Source organism: Lithobates pipiens, unplaced genomic scaffold (genome assembly GCF_037356315.1).
Source record: "Lithobates pipiens isolate NorthernLeopardFrog02 unplaced genomic scaffold, aLitPip1_a1.2 Scaffold_37, whole genome shotgun sequence".
Classification (NCBI taxonomy): domain Eukaryota; kingdom Metazoa; phylum Chordata; class Amphibia; order Anura; family Ranidae; genus Lithobates; species Lithobates pipiens.
In genome coordinates this window covers 19,444,864-19,465,529 of record NW_027507825.1, presented here as the reverse complement: position 1 = coordinate 19,465,529, position 20,666 = coordinate 19,444,864, and the positions used below count along the sequence as shown (strand labels likewise).

The following is a 20,666-nucleotide window of genomic DNA, read 5'->3' as shown; positions in this document are numbered from 1 at the left end:
AGTGCCCAGTGCCTCTAGAAGTCATGCCCCCCTCCCCTTTTCTCTCCAATCACAGTTCCCCCTTTTGCTCTCTGCCTCCCCTGCACATTCCTACCTTTAGCAGGGCAGTGGCAGGATTCAGCCTGCGTCTCCTCTCCAGATCTGGATCAAATGAACAATCAGATGATTACCAGTTTGTTAATATGAAAAGACTGCCGCTCTCTGTGCAGATCTCCAGCTCCTCCACCCCCTACTCTGCCGATAGGAAGACATCGTCGGTGGGGCAGGAGGGCCGGGAGAGGAGACACAGGCATGTCCACATAGTGGTGACCACAGTCTCTGTTAGCCCTGTCTGGACTGTAGTCGGCACTTACCTCCCGCTGTGCGGCCCAGTCATCAACAGGCCACTCTTGTTAGGACATGCGGCCCGGCGGCCAGTGTGCACTATGGCCAGTCCGGGCCTGTGCTCCTTCTCACAGTGCAAGTTTCTGAGTCAAATGACCCATTGATGGCGATAATGTGAAAAGCTGGCCTTAGGCCTGGCAATTTTCAGTCACATTCAGGGGCGGTGCTACCATTAGGCAAACTAAGCAGCTGCCTAGGGTGTTCTGCTGCCTAGGGCGCCCGGCCACTGGTGTTCCTACTCTCTTCTCTCTGCAGCAAGCAACCAAGTCTCAGCATCAGCAGGCAGCTGCCGCTCCGGTCGCACCTAGTATCAGAGGAGCATTGGCGGCGGAGGACTGTGTCTGTGTCTTGACTCCCGAACGAATGGAAGCAAGCAAACGTTCATTGAGGGGCGCTGGAGAGGCTGCATCTGAGGGGGGGGGGCGCTGGAGAGGCTGCATCTGAGGGGGGGGCGCTGGAGAGGCTGCATCTGAGGGGGGGGCGCTGGAGAGGCTGCATCTGAGGGGGGGGGGGCGCTGGAGAGGCTGCATCTGAGGGGGGGGGGGGCGCTGGAGAGGCTGCATCTGATGGGGGGCGCTGGAGAGCCTGCATCTGATGGGGGGGCGCTGGAGAGCCTGCATCTGATGGGGGGGCGCTGGAGAGGCTGCATCTGATGGGGGGGCGCTGGAGAGGCTGCATCTGATGGGGGGGGCGCTGGAGAGGCTGCATCTGATGGGGGGGGGCGCTGGAGAGGCTGCATCTGATGGGGGGGCGCTGGAGAGCCTGCATCTGATGGGGGGGCGCTGGAGAGCCTGCATCTGATGGGGGGGGCGCTGGAGAGCCTGCATCTGATGGGGGGGGGGGAGAGCCTGCATCTGATGGGGGGGGGGGGAGAGCCTGCATCTGATGGGGGGAGGGGGGAGAGCCTGCATCTGATGGGGGGAGGGCGCTGGAGAGCCTGCATCTGATGGGGGGAGGGCGCTGGAGAGCCTGCATCTGATGGGGGGAGGGCGCTGGAGAGCCTGCATCTGATGGGGGGAGGGCGCTGGAGAGCCTGCATCTGATGGGGGGAGGGCGCTGGAGAGCCTGCATCTGATGGGGGGAGGGCGCTGGAGAGCCTGCATCTGATGGGGGGAGGGCGCTGGAGAGCCTGCATCTGATGGGGGGGGGCGCTGGAGAGGCTGCATCTGATGGGGGGGGGGCGCTGGAGAGGCTGCATTTGATGGGGGCTCTGGAGAGGCTGCATTTGATGGGGGCACTGGAGAGGCTGCATTTGATGGGCGCTTCATTAAAAAAGGTGGGTTATACATGGGCAGAGGAAAGGGGGTGGAGTCAAGGGTGGAGCCAAGGGGGGGTGGCAAAATTAGGTTTCGTCTAGGGCAGTGATGGTGAACCTTGGCACCCCAGATGTTTTGGAACTACATTTCCCATGATGCTCATACATTCTGCAGTGTAGTGAAGCATCATGGGAAATGTAGTTCCAAAACATCTGGGGTGCCAAGGTTCGCCATCACTGGTCTAGGGTGTCAAAAATCCTTGCACCAGCCCTGGTCGCATTCAACCATTTTCTATTCACTGGAAATCTCAAATATGATCGCAATGCAAGTAATCACCAAAAACAAAGCCTTCTTCCACCTAGGAGTTCGTCGTACCATCAGAAATTGGATTGAATATGAAGTCAAAATTGGGAAATAATTTGACAGCTTCAATACAATTTATTTAACAAATTGTAGACACTGGGTGTGCTACACATGCCCCCCACCATCTTTTTTTTAATATCAAAGTACACAAGGCATTTGTAGTATGCCTTGCCCTTTCCGTCACTCGCCTGCAATTCAAAGCTATTATTTTACTGCAGATTTTGTTTGTTTATTTCAATTTTTTAAGCATTTCGGCTGGGTTCACATTTATGCGAATTGGATGCGGATTTCTTTTTCTTTTGTTTATGGACACATCAGAACAATCGTAACCCAATACAGATCAATACGACAGACAATACATCTAGGTGGGACAGAACAGGGGGTGCAGTTCTTGAAGGTGCTAGCTTTAGAGATATGTCATCTTCACCCCGTGTTCGTTACTAAGTGAGCCCCCGTCCTGCAACAAGCATCCTCATGCTCAGCTCTTTACTGGCTCCATGCTTGGTCCAGGTCAATAATCACTGTAGTTAAAACTAAACCCAGGACCCTGCATTCACTATATCAGGTCTCTCACAGTACACAGAACATGCAAATGCAATTATTTTAGTAAATATAAACATTTTCTCATCAGCAGTATATAGTAGTCTTGTGACTTCTACCAGTGTCTGGATAAAGCTTGTAGGAGGAGTTTAAAAATTCTACTCCGACTGTCCTGTGAGGATGGAGGACCCCTGACCTTCTATCTGGACAGTGCTGTTTGGCCCTGTGATGATCACATGCCCCCTCCAAAGAAAAAAATAAAATTAAAAAAAACAAACTGAGCATGTGCAGAGTGCCTCCAAAGTCTCTGTACTATCAGGAGATGGACTGGGGACTGTGGAAGAAGGGGAGGACCAGAGAAGACAGGATCAGCCTTTTTACACCAGGGCAGATGATTAACCCCTTAGGTTCCACAGCGAGTATAACAAGTTTGCTTTACTGCATATACAGACTGATTTTACTGGTGTGGGTTTAGTAAAATTTTCAAAGGGAAGTGAGTTTTCTTTTTTTTTTTTCTTTTTTTTTTTTACTAGATGCCAACTTTTTTCAGCTCAAAAATGTCCCAATGATTATCAATTTTGTGTCCAGTAACTAGCCGAAAAATGAAAAATGACAGAATTTTGGCTGATTTTCAGTATAATGTATAGCCAGCATAAGTCCGTAGGGTTCAATATTAAGTTGGCCCACCCTCTGCAGCTATAACAGCTTCAACCCTTCTGGGAAGGCCGTCCACAAGGTTTAGGAGGGTGTCTATGGGAATGTTTGACCATTCTTCCAGAAGCGCAGACACTGATGTTGGACGAGAAAGCCTGGCTCGCAATCTGCTCCAATTCATCACAAAGGTATTCTATGGGGTGAAGGTCAGGGCTCTGTGAAGGCAAGTCAAGTTTCTCCACCCCAAACTCGCTCATCCAGGTCTTAATGGACCTTGTTTATGCACTCCCATAGACACACTCCTATACCTTGTGGACGGCCTTCCCAGGAGAGTTGAAGCTGTTATAGCTGCAGAGGGCGGAGCCAACTCAATATTGAACCCTACGGACTAAGATTGGGATGCCATTAAAGTTCATGTTCATGTAAAGCAGGGATATGCAATTAGGGGACCTCCAGCTGTTGCAAAACTACAAGACCCATCATGCCTCAGCTTCTGGGTGTCATGCTTGTGGTTCTAAGAGTCTTGCTATGCCTCATGGGAATTGTAGTTCTGCAACAGCTGGAGGTCTGCTAATTACATATCCCTGGTGCAAAGGTAGATGTCCCAATACTTTTGACAATATAGTGTAGGTGGGAAGAAGCTGCATAAAGTGGTGTATAAAAAAAAAAAAAAAAAAAAAAAAGGCACTCTGATGTGAACTACCATCCGGCTGGCTACACCTGGGTTTGTGCTATCGGAGCCCCCTACAAGCTTTTATGACACACTACTATACGGTGGATGTGTCCAACCTATCCGGTAAGAGTACCCACCTTCAATAATTACTTTATAATCCGATTCCAAAAGTTTCTGTGGCCTGTGACGGCTGGGATTTCATGAATGCCATCGGAGAATTTAAGGAGTTTCACGATGGGAAACATTCCATTTCGAAGTTTTGGTGGACTGGATTCACGACTGTCAACATCCCATTTGGACTCTAGTGGACTATTGTTTATTATTTTTCATAAATTTTTTGTACACATACACTTATTTTATATAGGTGCCTTTTACACCCCTTTCACACCAGGGCGTTTTGCAGGCACTATAGCGTTAGAAATAGCGTTTGCAATCCGCCCTAAAAAAGCTGCACCATTGTTTGTAGTGTGAAACCCACCAGGGCTTTCACACTACAGCGATGCAGTTTTTTCTGACGTCCTGCAAGCAGCTTCTTTGGAGCGGTGAAGGAGCGGTATGTTTACCGCTCCTCCACCGCTGCTCCCCATTGAAATCAATGGGGCAGCGCTGTAATGCCGCCGGCAAAACGCCGCTATTGCGGCGTATTGCCGGCGGTTTTAACCCTTTCACGGCCACTAGCGGGGGGGTAAAAGCGCCCCACTAGCGGCCGAAATGCGCCGCAAATCCGGCGGTAAAACGCCGCTAAAAATAGCGGCGTTTTACCGCCGACGCAAAGGGCGGTGTGGTGTGAAAGGGGTCTTAGCGTTGCACTCATCTATTTTGCTTAAGGCTGGGTTCACACTGCTGTGGTGTATGAGATCGGATGTGATTCGCACCGCACTGCAGTGCAAATCACATCCGATCTCTGTGCAATGCGATTTCAGCCATACAGATAGTATGGCTGAATTTGCATCGCATCCGCCCAAACTCGCACGGGACCCTTTTTTTGGTCCGCAGCAGAATCAGATCGCATGGGTGTTCACACCATGCGATCCGATTCCTGTCTGAGTTTGCAGATCGCACTGCGATATGCGAACTGATTTGGAGGTGTCATTAACTTTCACTGACACTCCCAGCAGTTCGCATAGGGCAGTGTGAACTGCCGCCAGGAGGCATGCGATGCGGGAACCCGCAGTGGATTCGCAGCGTTCCCGCATCACAGCAGTGTGAACCCAGCCTTAAACTTGGTTTGTTTGTGTGTTTATTCACAGGTGTTTTTTCATTTTTTGTTTGTTTTCATGTAAATCTACCATTCACTAGATACATTTTTGTATTAGCGCAGTGTCTTTCCTTTTATATAAGTTTGAGAGAACATTATACACACACATATATAATATATATATACATACATACATACACACACACACACACACACATACACACACACACACATACACACACACATACGCCACTAAGGCGCTCAGGTTTGACTTGAATAAAAGGTAGCACCCCTACCCCCATCAATAAGCAAATTACATTTTTAATATGAAATATTTCTGTTATTGCAAACCTTATTTTAGGCCCAGAGATTTCATCACTGGGTCTCTGTGGTTCTCCCATAGGGCCAGAAATATGATTTATTATCACAATAAAATCAGCTGAAGTTTAATCTGATTTATATTTTCCCTCTCCTGGTGCCTCCTTTTCTCTCCTCATTAACATGCTAATAACATTTTTTAACCTCTCAACGCCAGCACCTCCTGGCCCTTTAAGAGGTTTCTTATGTTGGGAGGTGGGGTTTCCGATCAATTGACCGCTGTGATTGGCTCACAGCATTCACAGGATCAGAAAGCTTCCAAATCACAAGTAGAGATTGGAAGCTTCCTTTAGCCGTCGGTAACTAAAGATCTGGAGTCCTGACGTCAATCAAGTTCCTCCACCCCAAACTTGCTCATCCGTGTCTTTAGGCTGCTTTCACACTGGGGCGGGAGCGGCGTCGGCGGTAAAGTGCCGCTATTTTTAGCGGCGCTTTACCGTCGTTTTAGCGGCGGTCTGCGGGCGCTAGCGGGGTGGTTTTAACCCCCGCTAGCGGCCGAAAAAGGGTTAAACCCGCCCGCAAAGCGCCGTTGTCCCATTGATTTCAATGGGTAGGAGCGGTATAGGAGCGGTGAATACACCGCTCCTTCACCGCTCCAAAGATGCGGCTAGCAGGACTTTTTTCACCGTCCTGCCAGCGCATCGCTCCAGTGTGAAAGCCCTCCGGCTTTCACACTGGAGGGAAAGGGGCCGTTTTTTCAGGCGCTATTTTTAGCGCTGTAACGCCTGAATACCGCCCCAGGGTGAAAGCAGCCTTAGGGACCTTGCTTTGTGCACTGGTGTGCAGTCGTGTTGGAACAGGAAGGGGCCATCCCCAAAATTGTTCCAATAAAGTTGGGAGCAAATTGTCCAAAATGTCTTGGTATGCTGACACCTTCACTAGAACTAAGGGGCCAAGACCAACCCCTGAAAAACAATCCGAAACCACAATCCCCCCTTCGTCAAATAAAGGCTGAGTGCGTTTGGGGTGGAGGAAGTTCTGACCTCAACCCGATAGAACACGTTTAGGATGAATTAGAGCAGAGACTGCGAGCCAGGCCTTCTCATCCTACATCAGTACCTGACCACACAAATGCTCTTCTGGAAGAATGGTCAAACATTCCCATAGACGCACTCCTAAACCTTGTGGACGGCCTTCCCAGAAGAGGTGAAGCCGTTATAGCTGCAAAGGGTGGGCCAACTCAATATTGAACTCTACGGACCAAGACTGGGACGCCATTAAAGTTAATGTGCGTATAAAGGCAGGTGTCCCAATACTTTCGGCAATATAGTGTTTATATTTGCAAATGTGTGCAAACTAAACCCCTTGTTTTTAACGTAAGCTGTTAAATAGGATCAATTTGGTTTGTTGTAGGCTGGCAAGTGAGCTGGGAATTTGTTTTTTGACATTTACTCTGCAAGGATGTCTCAAAAGGTGCAGGTTCTGGCTGTTCTCTCTGGCAGGGGTGCCTCAATCACAAAACTGGCTGAGCAGAATAACACGTTTTGGGCAGGCAAGACCCATATATGTCTATCAGTTGAGCAGCTTTGCCAGGAGTTTGGCTTTAACAACGAAATCCATCCTGGCGTTTGATCTGGATGTTGGCTGTAGATGTGGAACTGGAACGCCAAATGTTGTTTTTCTCCAGGCCTGGCACTGAGGATTCGCACAACACAGAGCGATAGGAATGACAGGCAGAGCCGTGTGCTTGCAGAGTTGTGTTGTTCAGGATTTGCCTTTACAAAGAACGCCAACATATGAGTCATTCCAGCAGCAGATGAGGGGCTGAATGTACCATTTATATACTATGAAGGTGGATTGCCATACACCAACAACACACAACCTGATCTGTACTGTGCAATATGCACTGCAGCATTATACATCCCACATTTATGTCAGATGTTTTTTTATCATCATCATTATTAGTCAGGGCCGATGCCAAGACTAGGCAAACAAGGCAGCGACCTAGGGCACACTGCTGCCTAGGGCATCCGGCCATTGGTTTGCCTACTCTCTCTCTGCAGCAAGCAACTAAGTCTCAGCATCAGCAGGCTCCGCTCCGGTCGCACACAGTGTCAGAGGCTCGGCAGAGGACTGTGTCAGTATCCTTACCAGCGCGCCCATCAACAGCAGCCTCACCAGCGCGCCCATGAAATGGAAGTAAGCAAACATTCATTGATGGGTGCTGGTGAGCATCAGCAGGCTCTGCTCCGGTCGCACAGTGTCAGAGGCTCAGCAGAGGACTGTGTCAGTATCCTTACCAGCGCGCCCATCGACAGCAACCACACCAGCGCGCCCATGAAATGGAAGTAAGCAAACATTCATTGATGGGTGCTGGTGAGGCTGCCGTCGATGGGCACGCTAGTGAGGCTGCTTTTAACGGGCGCACTGGTGAGCCTGCTTTTGATGGGCACTTAATTAAAAAGGTGGGGTACACATGGGCAGGGCAAAGGGGTGTAGTTAGGGGTGGAGCAAGGGAGGGGCGGCAAAATGAGGTTTCACCTAGGGTGTCAAAAATGCTTGCACCAGCCCTGATTAAGGTTGCACCAATACTATATTTTTTTTTTAATCGGTGAGTACCAATAATTTCAGCTGCCCCCCGACAACCACCCCCCTCCGCGCCAATCACCTTTCCTGCCCACATTTGATACCCCCTGCTTGCCTGGGCCCCATACAGGAGGACCAGTGATGCCTTACCCACCGCCCTGCTTCCAGATACCGTGAGGGTACATTGCACTGCGCATGCACCATGTTACAGATCCGAGCACTGTGCATGCCCCATCATACAGTTGGGTACACTGTAAATGTGGTCAATACAGACTTAATATACTTATTATTATTATTATTATTGATTCATAGTCAGAGTATCACTTCCTAGCTAGAAGACAGACATTCAGCATCATCTAGCTCTTTCCTCACTAGCCGGACTGTCCCCAAGTCACCCCTTTCTACACAAATAAGCAGATATTCACATTTAAACTTTATGACAGTGCTTAATAGGCATGGTCCCGATGTTCTAATCGAACGCAAGTTCAACATGAACATCAGGTGTTCATTTGTCCGCAAATAAACCGAACATATGGGGCGTTCGCAGCAAAATTCGAGCACCGCAGAGCGCCCCATAATGCACTGCATTGACAGCTGCTGAATGGCCAACGTATATGTGCCTGACCTGCATACTTTGGCCAATCACTGTGCGATCTGCTGCGACAGCCACGATTAGCCAAAGGCAAGGTGCCTTTGGCCAATCATAGCTCAGAGGGCTAAGTCCATGCCCCACGCTATACAAGGCTGCTTACACGGTGGCCGTATGTAGTGCGATACGTGGAGGAGACAGAGAACTTGAGCTAGATTAGGCAGGTTAGTTAGTGGCATGCAGCCAGTGTGTATGTATATATTTTAAAACACACACACACACACACACACACACACACACACCTACCATATTGTGACACCAGCCTTCTGTTGGCTTCACAGTTTAGTTGAGAGCAAAAGTAACTGTGACATGCCTTGAATGTAAGTGTCTATGGTAAATAGATACATTGATGTGTTTAGTTCTGCTTCAAATCCCAAAAACTGTTTAGTCTAGGGGGCAGTAAAAGCACTTTGACGACCACTGCACACCGATATACATCGGCACAATGGGTGTGGGTGGGCAAATGGGCGTAGCTTTACGTCCCCTTTAGTTGGCGGGGCTAGCCCGCCGTGTACGTCGTACCGTGCCCGCGGGACCCACGGACTCGATGTTCTGCGGCTCCATGATACAGCTGGCGGGAGACTGGCGAAAAGGTTGAGGCCTATGTTAACAAGGCATGTCCCCGTTCGGCCTTATGACATGACAGATCACAGCGATCACTACTCCCGATGACAAGGAGCAGTCATGTGAGTGGAAGCCCATCCCCGCCCCACAGTTAGAATCACTCCCTAGGTCCCAAATTAGTGTCAAAAGTGTTCCGATGTGTCCGCATAATGTCGCAGTCACGATTAAAAAAAAAAGAAAAAAAAAGTTATATATATTTTTTTAAAATCCCAAGTCGCCATTACTACTACAAAAGAAAAAAATAATAATATAAAAATGCTATAAATCTATCCCTTATTGTGTAGACGCTATAACTTTTGCGCAAACCAATCAATTTACGCTTATTGACATTTTTTTAGATTTATTATTAGCAAAAAGTAAAAATATATATTACTTTTTTTTTTCAAAATTGTCACCCTTTTTTGTTTATAGCGTAAAAAAATTAAAAAACGCAAAAGGTGATCAAATACCACCAAAAGAAAGCTCTATTTGTGGGGAAAAAAAGGATGTCCCTTTTGTTTGGTTGCAACGTCGCACGACCACAAAATTGTCAGTTAAATTGACGCAGTGCTCTGGTCAGGAATGGGGTAAAATCTTCCGGGGCTGATCGGTTAAAATTACCTGATCCTCCACTCCCCCAGTAGATGGCGCTCTGCGGTGCTTGGGTGGTGGGCTGTCCCTCTGCAACATCAAATCCAGTGCTGGAGTATGGATTGGGGGAGCATGGGGGAGAAGACACTGCAGGGGCTGGTTTAGCAGTATGGAGTAGACATGTGCAATTCGTTTAGTTCCAAATTCATTTTTTAAACGAATTTAGACAAACTCGTTAATTCCGAATTTCCGAATTTGTCAAATTTGAGAAAATTCTGAATTGAAAAATGTGCGAATTTCCGAATTTTCAGAAGTTCGAAAATCAGAAAAAAAAAAGAAAGAAAATTATAGGTATTGGAATTCCCTTTCAAATTTGTCTGTTAGTGAACGTAACAAGTACAAATTTATCCAAAGTTACGAATTATCTGAAATAACGAATGCCACATCTAAACAAATGGAACGGAACAATCTAATAATAAAACCTTATTATTATTATTATTATTATTAATTTGTTCCCTTCCATTTGTTTAGATGCGGCATTTGTTATTTCAGATATTTGTACTTCGGATAAATTCGTACTCGTTAATTTAATAGTTAGTTATTTAACTGATTTTCCTTTTTTTCAGAAATTCAAAGATTTGAAAGTCTAAAATATTTGAATTTCCGAAAATTCGGAGTTCCGAAAATCCGAAATTCAGAAAATCCTAAGTTCGTAAATCCGAAAAATCGAAAACTCGGAAATCCGAAAAAAATCAAAATGTGAAAATTCATGAAAGTTCAGAATTTTCGCATTTCCGAAAAAAAAATCAAACTAATACGAAAATGAACTAATTTTTTGTCAGTGCACATGTCCAGTATGGAGAATCCAGTAAGTAGATCTTTTCTATGATCCCTAAACCTAAAAAAGCAATTAAACTAGGGTTGTTACTGATTAAAATTTTCGTGTTGCATTAATCGTTTTTTTTAATCAATTAAAATCGACTAATTTTGATTATAAAGGCACATACAGATCCAACTACTTTTATCTGATCTCCTTGCATTGCAACTCTGCATTAGTCAGCGGTAAATGTGGTATACACTATATACAATCACTCGACACTAGTTAGTTTCCACAATCCATGACTTAACTTCACAGTCCACACAAATATGTTGTAAATTCAAACTGTAGCACTGACGCAAGTCTTTTTTTTTCCCCCACAGTAGTGCGACAATCCCTCCACCTCCGGTCTAACTAATCACTCTCCCCTTATGGCATGGACCCCTGTGCAAACAGGTGGTGATGCAAGCGGGTATCAAAAGGGTTAACACAGACCATAAACTTCTCCAACGCCTCCTTAGATCTCAGCAAGGACGAAGGTCATGGGTAGAAATAAAAGATCTAAGTGCTCACCGCTTAAGTATAAGATTTAATTTTTGTATTCAAAACACAAACTACTCACATAAAGATGATAAAAACACAGCATGTAAAGCCGACAATCGTGTTAGTTCCGTAGGGCAGCAGCGGGTGACGTCATGCGTAGCTTCCCCCCCCCCCCCCCCGTACGCGTTCAGTGCAATCAGAACTTCGATGTCACCGGACTCCTCCCCCCTTTCCTTTGTTAGTAGAGGCACTTGGGGAAGGGGGGAGGAGTCCAGTGACGTTGATGTTCGTGACGTCACCGGATCTGACGGAACTCCCCGAAGACTCGGAAACCGACGGAGAGGCGAGTCCCAATCAAAAGAATTTTGATTGATCAAAAAATTGAATCGAGGAATTAATCTTTCATTTACACAGCCCTAAATTAAATTAAACCTTATAGTGCATGCAGATCCCCACTGCAAGGGACCATTTTTAACCTTCCCGGAGTTGGGCCTATGCTAACCTCTGCTAAATCTACCTTCAGCTCTCCTGTATATTAGGTTTCCATCACCCCATACACACCATTTAATTTCAGAGGCTCATGGTTGGGGTTTCTGTACTGGTCGAGAAGAGGAAAGATTTTTTTTTTATATAAAATAGATTTATTGAATTAGAAATATTGTACAAGTGGGTACACAATTTGAATCCGGTGCCAGTAAAAATGTAAGTCCAGAATTACAGAAACGTTCCAAGTACAATTTATCCAAAATGCGATCACAGGACCAGTAGGACATACACTCACCGGCCACTTTATTAGGTACACCTGTTCAATTGGTTGGTAACACAAATTGCTAATCAGCCAAATCACATGGCAGCAACTCAATGCATTTAGCCATCTAGACATGATGAAAACGACTTGCCGAAGTTCAAACTGAGCATCAGAATGGGGAAGAAATGGGATAGAAGTGACTTTGAATATGGCATGGTTGTTGGTGCCAGATATGCTGATCTAAAATATTTCAAAAACTGCTGATCTACTGGGATTTTCACGTACAACCATCTCTAGAGTTTACAGAGAACGGTCAGAAAAAGAGAAAAAATATCCAGTGAGCAGCAGTTCTGTGGAGGAAAATGCCTTGTTGATGTTAGCCCTTGTACACACGGTCGGAGATTCCGACGGAATGTGTCCTATCGGACCGTTTTGTCGGATAATCCGACTGTGTGTGGTCTCCATCGGACTGTTTCCGTGCGACGGACCAAGTTTTCCAACTTGCCAGTAAAATTTTCCAACAAAATGCTCCGATCGGACATACTCCGATCATGTGTAGCCTACTCCGACGGACAAAGTGCCACGCATGCTCAGATCAAATTCCTAGACCAAAGCCATTGGCTACTAGCCTGAACATAGTCCCGTCCTAACGAAATAACGTCATCACGTTATGTACAATCGGATTTTCCGACAACTTAGTCCGACCGTGTGTATGCAACATCACTTCCGGACCTCTTCCGGAATTACTCAGACGGATTTGGTTGTCGAATCTCCGACCGTGTGTACAAGGGCTCAGAGGTACAACGGAGGTATGCAGAATACATCTCTGAACACACAACACATCGAACCTTGAAGCAGATGGGCTACATCAGCAGAAGACCACATCGGGTGCCATGGCTATCAGCAAAGAACAGGAAACTGAGGCTGCAATTCATAGGCTCATCAAAATTAGACAATAGAAGATTGGAAAAACGTTGCCTGGTCTGACGAGTCTCAATTTCAGCTGCGACATTCAGATGGTAGGGTCAGAATTTGATGTAAAAAACTGCCTTGTATCAACTGTTCAGGCTGGTGGTGGTGGTGTAATGGTGTGCGGGATATTTACTACACACTTTAGGCCCCTTAGTACCAAATGAGCATTGTTTAAACACCATGGCCTACCTGAGTATTGTTGGTGACCACGTCCATCCCTTTTTTGACTACAGTGTCCCCCAAATTCTGATGGCTCCTTCCAGCAGGATAATGCTCCATGTCACAAAGCTCCAATCATCTCACCACTTGTTTCTTGAACATGACAATGAGGTCCTTGCCTTCCAATGGCATCCACAGTCACCAGATCTCATCCAATAGAGCACCTTTAGGATGTGGTGGAACCAAGGGCGGACTGACCATTCGGCCACTCAGGCACTGCCCAAGGGCCCCTGAGCCACTAGGCCCCCCCCATCAGGGTTGCCAGCCTCAGTAAAATCAGGGACAGCATGTAAAAATTTTGTTTTATTTACATCTGTCTCTGAAATGTCCCTTACCGACATCCTTTTGGTCTAAAAATCCCGAGATTATAGCTGCCCCACCTCTCCAGTACCTTCTCAGCCAATAGAAACATGTATGTGTATACTGTGTGATTGTATACTGTGTGGCCCCATAATCTCCGATTGCCCGGGGGCCCCATAATTTCCTATTGCCCGGGGGGCCCCATGAGTTGTCAGTCCACCCCTGGGTGGAACAGAAAATTTGCATCATGGACGTGCACCCGACAAATCTCCAGCAACTGTGTGATGCCATCATGTCTCTACGGACCAAAATCTGAGGAATGTTTCCAACACCTTGTTGAATCTATGCCACGAAGAATGAAGGCAAAGGGGGGTCCAACCCGGTACTAGGAATGTGTACCCAATAAAGTGGCCGGTAAGTGTATATTGACTCAGGACTAAATACAGAGCAGATAACAAGCAATCATCCTAAATCCAGGGTAATCGAGTAGCTTCCAACTATTAGCAAACTGTCATACCAATCATTGAGTAGTAAGGGAATATTCAATATGGGTAGAAGACATTGAGGAGTGAAAGCATAGCTCCCAACTGTTCCTGATTTCGAGCATTGTCCCTCTTTTCTCCTCATTTGTCCCTCATTGTGGTCTGATCTATATAGTTTTATATAAAATGCCCTTTTTAGCTATCAAAAAGGTGTTTTCCAGTGCTAAACCTTTCATCAGATTTCTAAATTACCTGCATTTGTAAATTCCAAAAGCCAATATAAAAAGGAATAGAAGTAAAAAAAAAAAAAAAAAAAAAAAAAAAAAAAAAAAAAAAAAGCACCTTTGGGTTTAACCAATCTTGTTTTTTTGTACAATTCTCCTTTAAGGGGGCGTGACAAGGTGTGTGTGGCCTATGCCTTAAAAGAGGAAGTAAAGGCCATTTTTTTTTTATTTTTTTTTTATTTTTTTTTTAAATGCAACCAAAGGCATAATGAGCTAGTATGCATAGCATACTAGCTCATAATGAATAACTTACCTGAGAACGAAGCCCCCGAAGCGGTCCTCCTCCTTTATCTTCGCCGCTGCCATGTATCTCGGAGTGACTTCTGGGTCTCGCTGCTCCGGCGCTGTGATTCGCATATCGCTGTGGTCTGCGGCATGCTCAGTGCCTGTCTTTTTGTAAAAATCTCCTAAACCAGTGATGGCGAACCTTGGCACCCCTGATGTTTTGGAACTACATTTCCCATGATGCTCAAGGACTCTGCAGTGTGGTGGAGCATCATGGGAAATGTAGTTCTAAAACATCTGGAGTGCCAAGGTTCACCATCACTGTCCTAAACTGTATAAGTTTAGTAGATATTTCTTGGACCTACAGGTAAACCTTAATCTAGGCTTTCCTGTAGGTCAAAGTGGTTTGTAAGGGTTTACAACCACTTTAATACTTTTGCTGATAGGTGTCCCTCATTACCATGTCAAAAAGTTGGGAGGTATGGTGAAAGGGAAGGATATGGGGGGGGGGGGGGGGCAGAAACAAGAAGGGTAACAAGGGGGGAGGAAAGCAGAAAAAAAAATAGGCAGGATAAGGAAGGCGGGGGAGGGAGCAGGAGAAGGATAGAGAAACTGGACCAAAAGAACAGGGGGGAAGAAAAAAGGGGAGTAACATGAGAAAGGAGAAGAACCTGATCAACCTTATCAATTCCTCTATCCTGGGAGTAGATGTCAATGCATCATCGGAGCCCCAAGAATCAATCCAAGTGGCCCATATTTTATCAAACTTTCAGTTTCTGTTGAGATGGGCAAGCTTATATAGCCGTAAAAACAGAATTTAGGGTTTAGCGCGAGGCAGCAGACTTCCCACAGAGCAGTATCTCCCTAGGCACATAAAAGGTGGCATAGAAAAACAATTTACTATAGCATCCCAAAGTCATATCAAAAATATTCAGCAAAAGCCTCTTTGGGTCCAACTAGAGGGGTAAAGTGGTTGTAAACCCTTACAAACCACTTTGACCTACTTAATCTAGGCTTACCTGTAGGTCCAAGAAATATCTCCTAAACCTATATGGTTTAGGAGATATTTACAAAAAGACAGATACCGCTGTCTACGGCGCATGCACCGTAGACAGCGGCGCGCAGGCGTACTAGGCAGGCCGTGGCGATATGCTGCGAGTGTCAGCTCCCATGCGCGGGAGTGACATCATCGGGTCTCGCTGTGATTCGCCGGAGCAGCGAGACCCGGAAGTCAGTCCGGGATCCATGGCAGCGGCGGACATGAAGACGGAGGACCACTTCGGGGGCTTCGTTCTCAGGTAAGTTATTCATAATGAGCTAGTATGCTATGGCTACATCCCTTTGCCACATACATGGAAACACTCTGACTTTCAATTAATCTATGGGCTCTGGCTTCAGTCTCTCCTTCGGGCACGTTCTCTTTGCAAATCTTGAGCCTATTGAGGCTTTTTGCTTATTTTGAGTAAAACCTCTTGTATATGAGAATTGAGGCACCTACAGTTTTGTGCAACCCGTTCTTTCTTTACACAGAAGATTGGGAAGGGTGGACCAAAAGGGAAGTAGTCCTGGCCAAATACCAGTCTGGGACAAAGCCACACAAACCAATGACAGGCTTTTGTATGTAATGGTCCCAATACATCCATCTTTGATTTAATATCTCAGAATTATCAACTTACCACCCAACTTTTTGCTCTTCACTCCTGAGGAAAGTTTTCAGCAACTAGAAACGCGTCGGGTGTGGGGTCATCAGCTTAGAGTATGATTAATATTCATTGGTTGTTTTTTTTTTTTATGCAATTATGTGTTTATAACATTTTGCTACACCATTGGGACACTGTATGTTTTTGATTTGTGTGTGGTGTTGGTGGTCACTTATAATCCCATTTATATAGGGGGATTTTTTTTTGTTATGCCTACTAGCTCATTATGCCTTTGCCTTGCAGGTTGCTTTTTTTTTTTTCACCCATGGGTTTACAACCACTTTAAAGAATGCGCCCAGGTCAAAAGAGGACAACACCAGACCATATGTAAAGAAGATGCCTCAGGCATTCCACATCTGGTGCAGATGGATGGATGGAGAGGAGGATGCAGAGGGATAAATAATGGCCAATTGCTGTGGGGCATAATAGGCCCTATGAAAAAGTTTTAGCCGATATCAGTGTGGTAACATAGGAAACCCAAACAGTCCTCATTTGTCAAGTCAGGGAGATCAGCCTGACACTTTTGACGGACTTTGGTGACCTTCATAGCATACGCCAAAGGCAGCTGGATGTAGAGGGAAGATAATGGTCAGTAATTGCTTCAACGGATCAGATTCAAGCTTGATAGAGACTGGGAACGGATTACGGTAGGCATGGCATAATTGCAAACACCGAAAAGAAAATCCAATTGGAAAGATTAAAATTAGCCCTAAGGTCCAGAAACATTGCAGCAGTCTCTGTTTAATGTTGTGCTCCAGAGTCATATGTCTGGTATAGAGATCACACAGAACTCAAAAAACGTGGTCATAGTCTTACCATAGAGAACGAAGAACAGAGCAATGATTGGCATCATAGGAAGAGACAGATAGGCAGAGGACGTACCATCTTATGGCATCGTTTTATGGAATTTATTTCCTCTTTTTTTTTTATAATTCATGAAGCCAATTTCTACCGAAAGTATGTGTTTTTGTACCACAGATGGCGGCTTAATTGTGTCCTTCATATAAAATAATAATCACAGCTTAATTAGGATAGGCAACAAAATGTTGCTGTGATTTGTTTCTGTAGGCTACAGGATGCAAAAGAGACATATTTTGGTGTAAATGTTACTACTCCAACATCTTGAGAATATTTGGAGTACAAAATAGAATTAGGTAAAGTGCTGGGAACAGGCTGACTACACATTTAAATAAACTATAACAATAAACCTTATCCATTAATTCTGTCAGAAATCAAGTGAGCTGATAAACTTCCTGTGCAATTTGCCTGTGCTGCACTGATGTCAGTTACTTTGTTCCCAGCAATTTTTGTAGACTACAGAACAACTCCCCCTCTATGCTGTTGTAGCCCCCTTGTCCAAAACAGAAGCTACTGTGTCGGTTTAGTTTTTGGCTGGGCTGTATCGTTTTTCACCGCTTTTTTTCCTAAGTTTAAAGCAGAACTTCCCCTTATCTGTCTCCTCCCTCTCCTCTGGTGCCACATTTGGCACCTTTGGGGGGGGGGGGGGGGGGGGATGGGTACCCGTTTTTGACAGGTCCCCCTTTAACCCCTTAACAGGAATTGTGGCAGCAGCACCCGATAGCCGATTCAAAAATCGGCTGGGGTGCCGGTTTTACGGGAACCCTGGACAGGTAGGCATCCTAATATTATAATTTTTGTGGGGGAGGCCGGAACACCTCTTTAAGTTCAAGTGGTTGTAAACCCTTACAAACCACTTTGACCTACAGGTAAGCCTAGATTAAGGCTTACCTGTAGGTCCAAGAAATATCTCCTAAACCTACATGGTTTAGGAGATATTTTCCCGAAGACGGGGACCGCTGTCTATGGCGCATGCGCCGTAGACAGTGGCGCGCAGGCGCACTGAGCGTGGCATCCGCGATAATGAAGATGCCGCGCGTCTCGGCTCCTGTGCGCATGCGTGGGAGTGACGTCATCGCGGCTTCGCAGAATGACAGCGGCGGAGCTGCGAGACCCACCGAGAAGATGGATTACAGAGCCGAGGAGTCGCCGTAATGTTTGATTTCCACTAAAATGCGGTCCCCGTCTGGCCCAGGACATTTATGCTCACATGAGAAAGGTACCCCAACATGCAGGTTGAATCCACACCCATAATTCCCAACTGTCCCCCATTTCGAGGGACTGTCCCCGATTTGGAACAAAGTCCCTCTGTCCCTCTTTTATGATCATTTGTCCCTCATTTTGTTCTGATCTATACAGTTGTATATACAATGCACTATTTACCTTTTAAGCCCTCTGGCGGTATTCCCGAGTCTGGCTCGGGGTGGAAGTTTTACACCAAAAGCAGTAACCCCGAGCCAGACTCGGGACCGCATCGCTGAATCCAGGAGGGGGTTTACTTACCTTCTCCCTTGGATCCAGCAATGTCCCCCCCGCTGTACGAGCGGCTCGTCCTCCGCTTGATTCATCACGGAGCCGATCTCCGTTCCCTGCGAGTGTTGCGACGCACGGGGACAGAGATCTGCGCCAAATTCAAAAAGTGAAACACACAGTATACATACAGTATAATGTAATCTTACAGAGTACATTGCTGTATGTAATAATTTCCCATCCCCTTTGTCCCTAGTGGTCTGCCCAGTGTCCTGCATGCAGTTTTATATTATAAAAACTGTTCTTTATGCCTGGAAACTGGAGATTGTCCATAGCAACCAAAACTGTCCCTTTACATCAAAAGTGATTTTATACCAGCTGGAAAACAGCAATAATAAATTGTAATCACTTGCAGAATTAAAGAGAAAGTAAACCCCGATGAGTTTACTTCCTCTTTCATTCCCTGCAAAGGTAAAACATAATGGACTACTATGCATCGCATCGTAGCCCATTATGTGTCACTTACCTGACACAGGAGCCAGCAAAGTCACCGCTGTCCCCTATAGTCCGGCGCATCCATCTTCTCGGTGGGTCTCCTGCTCGGCCGCTGTCATTCGGTGAAGCCGCAATGACGTCACTCCCGCGCATGCGCACGGAAGCCGCTACTCGCGGCATATCGCCTTTGACCGTAGCGCGTTCAGTGCCTGTCTTTCGGCAAATATCTCCCAAACCGTGTGGGTTTAGGAGATATTTCTTGGACCTACAGATAAGCCTTAATCTAGGCTTACCTGTAGGTCAAAGTGGTTTGTAAGGGTTTACAATCACTTTAAATAGGCCAGCCTGGGTTTCCCTTTAGAAGTATTGCTAGTATTAATGCTTAACTCTTGCTCATCTTTTCAGGTCATGTTCAAGTGGTATTTTATTGTACATATGTGTATATAATAGTCTGTTGCCAAACTGTCTTAAAGTGGTTGTACAACCACTTTTACCTACACAGCGTTTACTTCCTCTAACTTATATTATTATAGAGGAATTATTCTGCTGAGCTAGGATTGTTATTCAAAGCTCAGTTGATCTATTACCTCCTCTTTGCAACAAGATCTTCTTTAAAGTACTCCAGTAAACGTTATTAGAATATAATAAACGCACGGAGTTGTTTGATCTATTACTTCAAGGTGGTGCCAAGATGTCTGAACCCAGAGTGTCAGGCGGGTTACCTAAGTGGGTTAATCTAGGCTTACCTGTAGGTCAAAGTGTGTTGTAAGGGTTTACAACCACTTTAAGCGATAGCGATTTGTGGGGCGATCCGTCATCAAATACTGAAAAGTAATGACAGTGAAAATTCTGCAACTGAGCAAATTTCAGTGTTTTTGATTTGATTACATTATTGAATAATTTTTATTATTGTTATATTATTATTTGGTATAATTGTTTATAGTTATTATATTATAATTTATGATTTCATTTTTCAAACCCGGGATGTCTGCTAGACTCCGGTTTGGACAGATTTAAGTGAGTTATTCCTAAGAATTACAGGACTACAATATAAAAACGCCAAATTTTCATGCAAAATAATTGTACCGCTTTCAGCACCTAAAATCCGAAAAACAATAATCCCGCCAGGGAGGTTAAAAAGGGTTTCCTAGAGCTAAACATTTCTTCCCATTTCTAAATTGCTGCATTTTGTAAAACGTCAAACAATATAAAAGGAATAATATTGGTAAAAAACAAAACAAAAAACACTTGAGTGTTTAACAACTTTTTTGTATATTTCTCCTTGAGGCTGGGTTCACACCGCTGCGGCAGCGAGAACCGGATGTGATTCGCACCTCACTGCAGTGCAAATCACATCCGATCTCTGTGCGATGCGAGTTCAGCCATACAGATAGTATGGCTGAATTCGCATCGCACCCGCCGCAAACTCGCACGGGACCCTTTTGTCCGCAGCAGAATCGGATCGCATGGGTGTTCACACCATGCGATCAGATTCCTGTCTGAGTTTGCAGATCGCACTGCGATATGCGAACTGATCTGGGGGTGTCATTAACATTTCACTGACACTCCCAGCAGTCCGCATAGGGCAGTGTAAACTGCCGGCGGGAGGCATGCGATGCGGGAAAACGCTGCAGATTCGCGGTGTTCCTGCATCGCTCCGGTGTGAACCTAGCCTTAAGGGGGTGTGGCAGGGGGGGGGGGGGGGAGTGTCCTATGCCTACAGGTTTTCCCACGTCAA

The 20,666-nt window shown here is 45.8% G+C and overlaps 1 protein-coding gene across 3 annotated transcripts in view; it reads right to left on the bottom strand.

Annotated features, from left to right (window-relative positions):
* The window catches only part of GNG2 (G protein subunit gamma 2), a 151,088-nt gene that overhangs the window by 76,267 nt on the left and 54,155 nt on the right, over positions 1-20,666 (bottom strand). The window lies entirely within an intron of this gene.